The sequence below is a fragment of the Cariama cristata genome, unplaced genomic scaffold (assembly GCF_000690535.1).
Source record: "Cariama cristata isolate BGI_N322 unplaced genomic scaffold, ASM69053v1 scaffold28472, whole genome shotgun sequence".
NCBI lineage: Eukaryota > Metazoa > Chordata > Aves > Cariamiformes > Cariamidae > Cariama > Cariama cristata.
Genome location: NW_009602551.1, coordinates 42655 through 52968, shown reverse-complemented (window position 1 = coordinate 52968; position 10314 = coordinate 42655).

Sequence of the window (10314 nt, the reverse complement as noted above, 5' to 3'; positions counted from 1 at the left end):
GAGTTGGAATCACATTAAAGATTAATGTGTAGTCTTAGCATCTGCTCCTCCTTTGTAGGATATCTGCACTTTTAATTTTTAAGCATGTCTTACCCTCAGCCTGGGAAGAGAGATACTATAACCGAGAGAATATACATTATTAACCTTAAAGCTTCCAGCTTGAGTCAGCTCCTACACTCTCTAACATTCCGGTTTCTGGACAAGCTGATGAGCACCTACCACCCGGTCTGCAACACCGGCACGGTCCTGGATTGGGCTGACTCCAGGGACAGTTTTAATACAGCAGATGGTTGCACTCACTTATTTTGGTCATTTGTAATTAACATACAATGCCTATACCGACTCATCAAAGATCACTGGTGCCTGCAACGTAATCTCAAGGAAGATACAGTTTCTAGTTCTTATCTTGGAAAAGCGGCCACTAAGTGTATGCAAGTACTATAGGACAAAGTCCCGACTCACACAGTAAATTATTAATGGTACTCTCTTCGGGTGAGAACGTAGCCTCCTAGCTAGCTGCACAGTGTTACGAAGGACCTTAAACAAGTTCAAAGCACCTTTTGAATGGTTTAGCTGGAATAATTGTTAACAGCTGACTTTAACAGCATTCAAGATGGATACCCAGGTAACTTTAACTATTAGTGGCTATAGTGATAGATGTATTGGCAGCTAGCTAGAGATGTAGTTCCATATGACATTTCTATTAACTGCATTAGTAAATATTTGAGTAGTGCATTTCCATAGGCTAGATGATGGTATAATGATTTTGAGGTGATATTTTTATAAAGCACACAACTGATATAATTCAGTCACAAATATCTAGACTCGTTTCAAAAATTTCATGGTGCAAAAGTGTGTGTTGCGTTTAGCTTGGGCAATACGCCTGCAGCAGGAAGAACGACTTTTATCCTTCATACCTGTGTATTCATAAATGTTCACTTTCCATCTCTGCTAGCTAATTTAATTTAGTGGACTTCGACAAAGAAATTTCTTGGAAGCTGTGACTGGGGTGACATCTCACTTGCATGCTAATGAAGTCTTGACAGAGGAGATGACAGACGGAACTCCAGGATCAAAACGGCTGCTTTTTTCCAATAAGATACTAAAATTCAAAGGTTTATAACAGCTCTTGCAATTAAGATGCAGATTTCTCGGTGTCTGCTGATGACTTTCTCTTGCCATAGACTGTGGCAAAACTTCCAGGAAAAATCCTGTAAGACCTCTGTAGCGGTACTGTGTCACTAAGACTCTTTTCTTAAATAGTCCAGTTTAGTCTTTCTAAGTGCTTAGGAAGTTGTGAAGCTGGCCTCTTTGGGCAGCGGTCACAGTTTTGGCATGGCAGTCGGCCTCCGGCAATCTCCGTCAAATTTCATCACAAAACCTGGCAACGGTTTTTGTAGGACAGACATCCAGGTAACCTTGACGTTCTTGGTCCAGAGCTGACTCGTAAGCAAACGAATGACATGGTGAAAGTCTTGTGATCTACTTGGCAAACATTCCACTTGCTGCAAAATAACTTGGTTAATCCTCCATTTATTTATCGAGCATCGGTGTGCTGAGACCTGCTCAAAGGACAAAGCTTCCTTTGCACCTCCTTTTCTCCTCTTCCCCACTGAAAATTGTTTAGGAGGGACACTAGAGTTCCCACTCAGGATGCACTTTGCGAAGGTCAGTTGTGCAGCAGAGGTGATGTCCTCCGAGGAGCTGTGGTTGAAAAGCTTCACGGAGAGCTGCTCCATCAAGTGATTGGGCTGGAGAGAGTCAGCTTGGCACATCGGGAGAGGGAGGCCCTTGCTGGCTTGGCGGGGGGGGGGGGGGTTGAGGTAAGGAGTGACACTGAGTCGCTGGGCAGAGGAGCTGAAGCAAAGGTGGTCAGCTGTGAGCAGCAGCACGGGCACGGAGCAGAGGGAGCAGAGGTGGGAGCCAGGCTGGAGCTCTGCAGCCGGCACCGCGAAGACCAAATGACAGAGCTTGATGCCGAAGCCAAAGAGAAGTAAGCAAATTATTCCTAACTAGGAGGTGACAGAGGCAGAACGTAATAGAACATTTGATCTATGTGTACTGAAAAAAATACAGTGACCAAAGGCAAGAAATTATTTAATTTTTAATTAGCCATTATTAATTCCTTCCACACCTTATGTCTGGTGATAACACAGACTGAAGTTATAGTGTAATAGTAATAGAAGTAATAGTGGGTAATAATAAAAGTAGTAGTGGGTTTGCTTCGGTGTGTCATGGGACCAGAGAAGGAGATAAAGGGATCTCCTTTAGCGAGTTGAAGTACTGACTGCTGAACTCGGAGATGATGTGGGTGTCTGGCTGCGCAATGATCCTGTTAAATCTGTTGGAGTTTTGCTTATTGCAACGCTGAAGGGTTTTTTACTTTTTGTGCCATTTTCAGCGTTGCTGCTTGATAGTCCATGGTCTAGCTGAATCAGAGATAGCAGAGCCCCCCCGGTTAAGTTCAGTGATCCGAACTTAAGCATGAATATAAGAATAGTCCATGGGATGTGACAGGTACCTTGCCATTGAGGCTTTAAACTGATACAGGAAGGAGGGAATTTCTTTTTCATAATAGTTGTAGAAGGCTTGAAAATAATTCCTCCTCAGGAAAAAAAAAGTGTTTTATTTTATGCAATTAAAAAAAATTAATTCTTATCTTTCCCCTTTAATGTATATTTGTTTGACAGATCCAGACTTATTAAAAGCTTTTAGCAGCTGGGGGCTTTTGCAACTTTGCTGTGAAAGTTTTCCTTCCCATTGTTATACTACATGACAGATATTTGACATAAATTACAGTTATCAGACATAAAACCCCCAAATGCTGAAAGGAAAACTCGTTTGCTCTTGTCAGATAACCCCGTGCAGCTTCTTTGGCCCTACTGTTGTTAAACCTGTTCCTTCTTTTTTCATCCTCCCTAGATAAAACCAGCCGAGACCCGCATTTCTCATTTCAAAAAACCCAGAGCAGCATTACCCTTCTCCTTCTTCTCGTTTTGTCCTTTTGAAGGTCAGCTTTAAAGACCATAAAATCAGCGCAGTAATCCTAATTAGATCCATGAGGAATTCCTCAGGCAATAGCCTTTGTGTATCGTCCCCCCGTGTTTCACCACCTCTGGAGCTCTGGTGTTGTGACAGCGCTGGGGTGTCCCCAAGCCCTCTTGGCACATCACCGGCTCCTCATTCCCGGAACAGTTTATTAACTGGCCGTAATCTGCCGAGCAACATCCTCTTATTTGCTGAGCATAAAATTCTGCATTTGAAAAATTGCTGCAAGACGTGGAGGAATTTCTCCTATTTAAAACCAAGCTTTCTTTCCTCCCTGTCTGGTCTCGGTGCGCACTGGGCTCGCCGCTCCGGCCGGGCTCGGGCAATGTGGGGCTCCCAGGGAGGGGACGTGGCCGCCTGCCATGGAAATGGAGATTTTACAAACATAATGAAAGGCAAACCAAAGAAAACATGAACTACAAGGTGAGCTGCTGAGAAGCAAACAGCAACTTACATATGGTTTGGGTTTGGCATGGCCTTTATTTTTACCGTTAGACAGGACTCCCTGTCTAGTTATTTATAGTATTAATGACAGGAAGCAGAATTACAGCAAACGGGCCGAGCACGTTCATTACTGCGATAATTGTCATCGTTTCCTCTGCGGCCGGGACAGAGCGGTGAATGTGAACAGACCGATGGCAGAGGTGGAATGCCAGAGGGATTCCTGGCTCCTCCTTTCTCCCCATTTTTGCTGCCTTTCTCCTGTGTCCTCTCCTTGCTCACCACCTAGCAGAGAGGAAATACTCAGTCTGATTGCTGGGGTAATTTTCGTTCACTCTAAATAGTCCTCTGTGAGAAGAGGAGTTCTTACAGGAAAGACTTACAGGCTCATAAAGGCGATACATTCTTTTTCTCCAAACCCCCCTCTGTTTGATTTTTTATATGTAAAGCATTTACTTCAAAATCACTGTAGTTATTTCTACTTCCTCAAATAACATTCAGCTCTAAGTATAAAAACCAAGATAAATAATGTATAAAGCTACTTATGCCCTTGAATGAAACTCCTGAAAAGAAAGTTGTTCATTTTAGATAGATTTAATTTTCAAGATAGGGAATATATACTTTAATAGTAACGCTTTCTGATTCAAACGTGCACCTAAATCCACAAATTTCATATAAACTCCTAATATGCAATATAGTAAAAAACAAAGGCATCTGCTGATATATTGGTCTTCTGTTTGTTAGCCTGCAATTATCTTACCATCTAGCTTTTGGCAGCAGTCGCCTATACTATTTGGTGAGGATTTATTTTTTAAAAGTTCAAGCATTTCATACAAAAATTTGCTTGTAGCAGAACACACATTTCTGTATATTCTTTCTTCTTTTACCCTTGTTCAGCACAAATAAAATAATTTCATACAGAAAACATCATGCTTTATTTGTAACTACTGCTAGTATATTAATCCAAAACTTCCTTTCTTCTTTCTACAAGAAGAAAGATTTTTTACAGCAATTGCACCGCAACGGTCATTTTGTTATGGAGTAGGTCTAAGAAGTGATTAATGTTTTGTTGCTCCTTTAAAACAAACCTCTTCACTTACCTGTTTTACCTATTTTAACAGGTTTACCCTGTTTTGGGTGATTAAGTTTCCCCTTGTCAGCCATTCAGTAGCCTTTTAACTGTAAGAGCAAACAGCTGAGCCACCTCTGTCTCCAGCCCCTTCTGCTGAGGCCATTTATCACACACCCAGTGGGTAGTTTTGTGTTTTGGAAGGTGGGAGGGTTTATTTTGTTTTTCTCTTTCCTGCTTGACTTGCTTTAGGCTACCTTTTTGTAGCAAGATGGAAGAAGTGGGGGTAAGTTCAGAGCTCTTTGTAAGGTTTTATGCTAAAGTGTGCTTTAAAATGAGAATCTCTGGCTACATGAGGAGGGATAACTGTTTTGGCAAACTGGTACCTGACTTGTGTTGTGTAGGTAGCAATGATTTTTCTTTTTTTTTTTTTTTCCTTCTCAAAGGAAGAGAGGCAGAACTGTTTCTGGGGTGTTCTGGAGAGAATGGTGTGATTGAAGGAGGAGGGAAGGAGCTGACTTTCACCTGCTTGGAGAAGAGAGGGATTTTTTTTTTTTTTTTTTTTTTCTGATCAGCAGAGAAAGGGATTTGCAAGATGTATGCCAGAAAGCCTGGTAACTTGTCTATGACTGCTTGAGGAGCCTGGATCTTTGTTTAAAAAACAAGACCAGAATAACTGCCCTTTGGTGATCCTGATGGGTGGGTCCTGCTGCACACACAGTGCTGGTGATCCCCACCATCACCTTCTGTACTTGCTATGGAGTAAAAATAACTTAGATGCTCTAAGAGGCATCACTGTGCTTCTTTTCCTTCTTCTCTGTCCCCATTGCTGTAACAAGTCAACACCACCTTTTCTCTCACTTGGTTTCAGAGCTGCAGGCAATGATGGCCGCTCCTCACAGGTACCGTGACCAGACCCTTCCTACCCTCAGAAATAGCTTTTGTGCACCGTAAAGTATCGTGAGGGGTAGTAAAGGGATGTCTTCTGAAGATAAGACCCTGTCTTTCCTTTCCATGCATTTCTCCTGTATTAAGTCTCACCAGACTGTTTGCTGCTTAAGGCTGCAGGTGGTTGCAAAGCAAACCTGGTCTGGTGGTACCTCTGTCAGATGGGGTGGCTGGTGGGGCGTGAGAAGCTCTCCTTGAACTTCAGGTGGTCATTTCCAGAATGAATCAACCATGTGGTCTATTGATCATGTCTTCGTGCTTGACTTCTGAATTTAAATACTTGGTAGAAAAGTGCTTTGTGTGCAAGGGGGCCCAGGAAAACTAAAACAACAAGGAAGGTCTGATAAAGGTGTTTTGTGGATCAATTTGAAGAGGTTTGCTCTTTATTCCCAAGAACATTCCCCACCTCAGTGTGGCTGCCTCTTCCAGGCTCTGTTGAAATATTACACGTGTTAGTCAATTTGCAACTGGGAAATGAGTCTGTGCTTGGAGCCTCTTCAGATGCACCCTCCGAGTTCCTCCTACCTGCGTGCAAAACTGCAGTCGTGGCATGTGGTGCTACTTCAAGCCTGACAAACCAGGCGCAGAGCAAGCGCACGTTCTGAATTAATGTGAGCATTTGGGTGACCTTTGCTGTAATTCATGTGAATTAGACCTTGTGCTGCAGCCTCTGCAAATTACTGGTTTGTAGTTGTTATCAAAGCAGCCCCTGATGTTTTTGGTTTTTTGGGTTTTTTTGGGAGAGGGAGCTCTTATGCAGAGATAAAGACTGGTTTTTGCTATGGGAACTTGAGTTGTAATCTTGTTGTGGACAGCAGTTTGTTGTCCCAGGTGTCATTCATCTTGTTTGCTTTCAGTTTTGATGCCGACTTGTCACTTCCCTGGAGAGGAGGGGTTACACAGGCAGCTTGTCTTTGCTTTCTGATGTCCAAAGGATTTTATCATTGGGGTTTGTGTGTTGGAACACTTCTATGGGAGATGTGACACCAATACTTATTTTATTTGTGGCCTTCTTGCCATGTCCAGAAGTGAGTGTTTGGGTGCAATTTTCCTCTAGTTCTCTTTTCTGACTGTCTTGAAGAACTGTAAATACCACAACAGTGTGTTCGCTTGTGTTTCAAAAAAAAACTAGCATTGCACTGAGGGATCATGAGTTTTTGCTATTTTTTTTTTCTTTTCCTATCTAGAATTCTAGCATAAGAATGAAGATTTGTGATTGTGAAAACCGGAGTGTTCAAACTGTGAAAGGTTGGTTTTCTACATTTCTCTGCATCTGGTGCAGATCGAGGGCTGCACCTCCTGCCCGCGATGCCACGCTCCATCTCCCTTTCTTGTGCCAAGTGGCAATAACGCTGTGCTTGCTCTGAGCAGCCCTAGTCCTGGGTGAGACCAAACAGGCAATAATTGGAAATACAGCAGGACTGCAACCTAATCCAGGCAGAGGAAATACCTGTTACATCTTCCTTGTAGCTTGGCTGGGGGTTGGACTGGCCTTCTCTTTCCCAGAAGTTGAATAAATCTGCTCTCCCTTGTTTTCAGAAGGCTTAACTCTGAATGTTAGCTTTACAGCTGGAAATCCTGTGCTCTGTTAGCTAGAGAATATGTTTTATGGAGCTTATCAGCAATTTGTGCTTTCTAATAAGATGTCGTGTTCTGCAATTAATAAAGACTCGGGATTCGTTAAGGAGCTACCTCTGGTCCAGCAGCAGCAGTAAATCTGAGCCTGTCAGTGCTGAAGAAAACTCTGGCATTTATATCTAAAAAGCAATGACTGAGAGAGGGTGGTTAAGTGTCTGTGTTCGAGCCTGACGGGATTTGTAGCTGGATTTTATATGGTCTTAAATTTCCCGAGTGAGGTGCGATTGATGTTGCTTTCCTCGTTCATCAAGCTAGCATGTCTGAGGTGCAGAGGCAAAAATGGGGCTTCAGGCAGCGTCTCTGGTGCGTGCAAAACAAGCTGATAAAGCAAAAGGATCTTTCCTAGCAGTTGTTATGGCTTTGTCAATTAAAAGGTTATAAAGAAGCGTTTTACGCTTTAGGTCAGGTGCCCAAATGCGTTGGTGCCTGCTGATGGCACTGTAACCTGGGAGCACTGGTGCGAACTGGAACCCCAGAGGTCAACTGGAAATTTTGGGGCGAGAAGGGCTGTTTTTTGCTAACCTGGTCCAGAAGAGCGGGCTTGCTGGCACTAACCCAAAATTTGAGCTGCTCATATTAACCTGACAGGCAATTGTTTTATTAAAGCTGACGTGCTGAATGGGACTCTTTTTAATGATATTCTTTACCTGTCTCATTGTGTTAAAGTGGGGAAAGGGGAAGGGGCAAGGGGGGAGAGGAGTGAGCAGGGTGAAGCAATGGCAGGTGGAACCGAACATCAGCACCGGTTTCATGCCTTGACCCGCCCGGCGCAGCCGATGTAGACCCCGCGTAACAAGAAAGAGTTGCTAAGAACAAATCTCTATTGTTCCCCGTCATCTTTAAATGAGTGTCAAAGTAGGCAGGGGGGCTTTGACCGTTAACCGCACAATTTAGCCTGCCCGTTGTGTCCGGCAGCCCCCACCGCCTTGGAGTTTCTCGGATGAGAAAAGGCGGCCTCAACCCCTTATAAATGGGCCAACTCTTCTCCTTTGTGTGCAGACTGCCCAGTGTGAAATCTGCAGTGACGTTAAATGTTTTCTAATGAATAATTACTGAAAGGAAATGTAGGAATATATGTGTAATGGATTGTAGCGCATTAAAATGTTTTATTTTGGGCACAAAAATGTTGTCCTTCACCAGCGCCGCGATTGTTTCAGGAAGCCTTTTGTGGGAGTTTGATTCTCAATGGATTATCTGTGAGCGCTCGCATTTCAAATAGAAATCAAAAGGGTCCTTTGGCAAACTAATGTTTTTCAAAATGGCAGCCATGAAGCCCATTTAGTATTTAAAGTTTGGGTTTTAAAGAAATGTTTGAACTCGGGAGATTTTCTCACTTTTTTTCTTTCTTTTGATTTATGAAAGTGAAGTGGTTCACCTCGACCTCTCCTCTATTGAGAAAGACAGACAGTCACCCTTTAACAAGTCTATAGCAGACTATGCCCTGGAGCCAGACAAGAGGCCTTAAGAACTGTTGGCGTTTCCCTAGGCTGTTGATTAACCTTAAAACCCTCTTATTCTATATTCTTTTGAAAAGAAATTAGGTTACAATGTGTAAATTTTTCCGCAGTTTAATTGTATTTATGAATTCTCTTGCCTTGAAAAGTGCGTACAGTAGCGCGAGGCGGCCCAGGTTCCTCGTTACAGACCCAAGATGTCCCTTTTCCAGGGTGCTGCCGCTGCATTTCCAAGCGCAGTCAATGTACAGCATTTTGGTTTCATTATGAATGTGAAAGAGGGTCCCAGAGATATAGGAGCCAGTCTCGATGAAATATCTACAAATCATCTTGTCTTTTTGTTGGCTTTGCCGCAATGCGACAGCCGTAACTTGGTCACTCGGTGGAGATCTGGACCGTTTTAATCTGTTTTATGTGCGGTTCTCGTTTATCTGAAAATTACCCTGAACAGATTAATTGTTATGAGCCACACCAAAGTTTCCACAGTAGGAGGAAAGTATTTCCCTGTCACCTTGGGCTCGCTGTTATTCTTGGGGGATGATGTATTGCTCCAAGTCATATTGCCAAGCATGTCGCTCTTTGGTCTGAATTCTGTTTAGGGATGAAGGGATGGGGGTCCTGGCTTCTCCTGGAGCAGACACCGTGCAGGCAGCTGCCTGTAGCCCCCTTCCAGCAGCCCTACGGCATGCTGTAATCTTGACCTTGAGGTCACTGCCAGGGTTGAAGGAAGAGATGTGATTGCCGGGACCTGTCCGTGCTCGCCTGCTGACCTTGCCAAGAAGGCTCTTGCCGAGCATCTTTCATTCCCACTTTTTATGGTCAAGCACTGTCACTGCCCTTTTGGCCAACTTCTCTTGAGAGCCTGAGGCGGAGGAAGGTGGAGCAGAGCCCAAGGGGTTGCCTTGTTGTAATCCTTGCCATGCCGCCATCCAGTTTTCAGGACTCTTAATGAGCAAATTCCTGTTGCGCACGAGGGGTGCAGGACTGGGTCAAGGAGCGTTGCCTCTTGCGGCAAATGAGTATTTCCAAAACAGAGCTCTGACATTTCTGAAGGAATCTGTGTTAGCAGTGGTGCTCCAAGCTCATCTATCCTGAGCAAGCCTGAGACTCTCACGTCTATTTTAAATCTCACATCTAATTTAAATCAGATGACTCCAGAGATGTTTCTTTACTGCATTGTGGCATGAGTTTTGTTTGCTTACAACTCGGGGGGAGAGGGTACAACAGAGGAACAGGCAAAAAGGTCATAAATGTTTGGTATCACAGCAGAGTTCCTAAGGATGCCAGCTGGAGACAGAGCTGAACAAATAGACTGAACTGTGCTTTAGGATCGCTGTGTCCAGCCTTAGATAAGGCTCGGAGTCTTGGAGGGGGTGGGAATGGGAAGCTTTTTGGCAGAGATCATAATGCAAGCGTGTTCTTGTTGGTAAGAGTTATCTTTCCATTACCAAAACCTGATTCCGTTGGGAAACGGATGGTTCTAAATAAACTGTCTGTTAAACAGGTGCTTCTTTCCACTTCTCTATGGAAATATACATTTTTGAGGTTTTTTATTTTTAAGTCTGAAATGTTCTTGTTCACAATCAGTATTTATTAGCCGAGGATAAGTCAGAGATGCCTTTGCCTGACTCAGCTCCCGGGATCGCACTGTTTGCCCATCTTCCTCAAGGACTCTGAGCCACGAGGTAAGAGATCTAATTTCTAAATCTTGCTGTA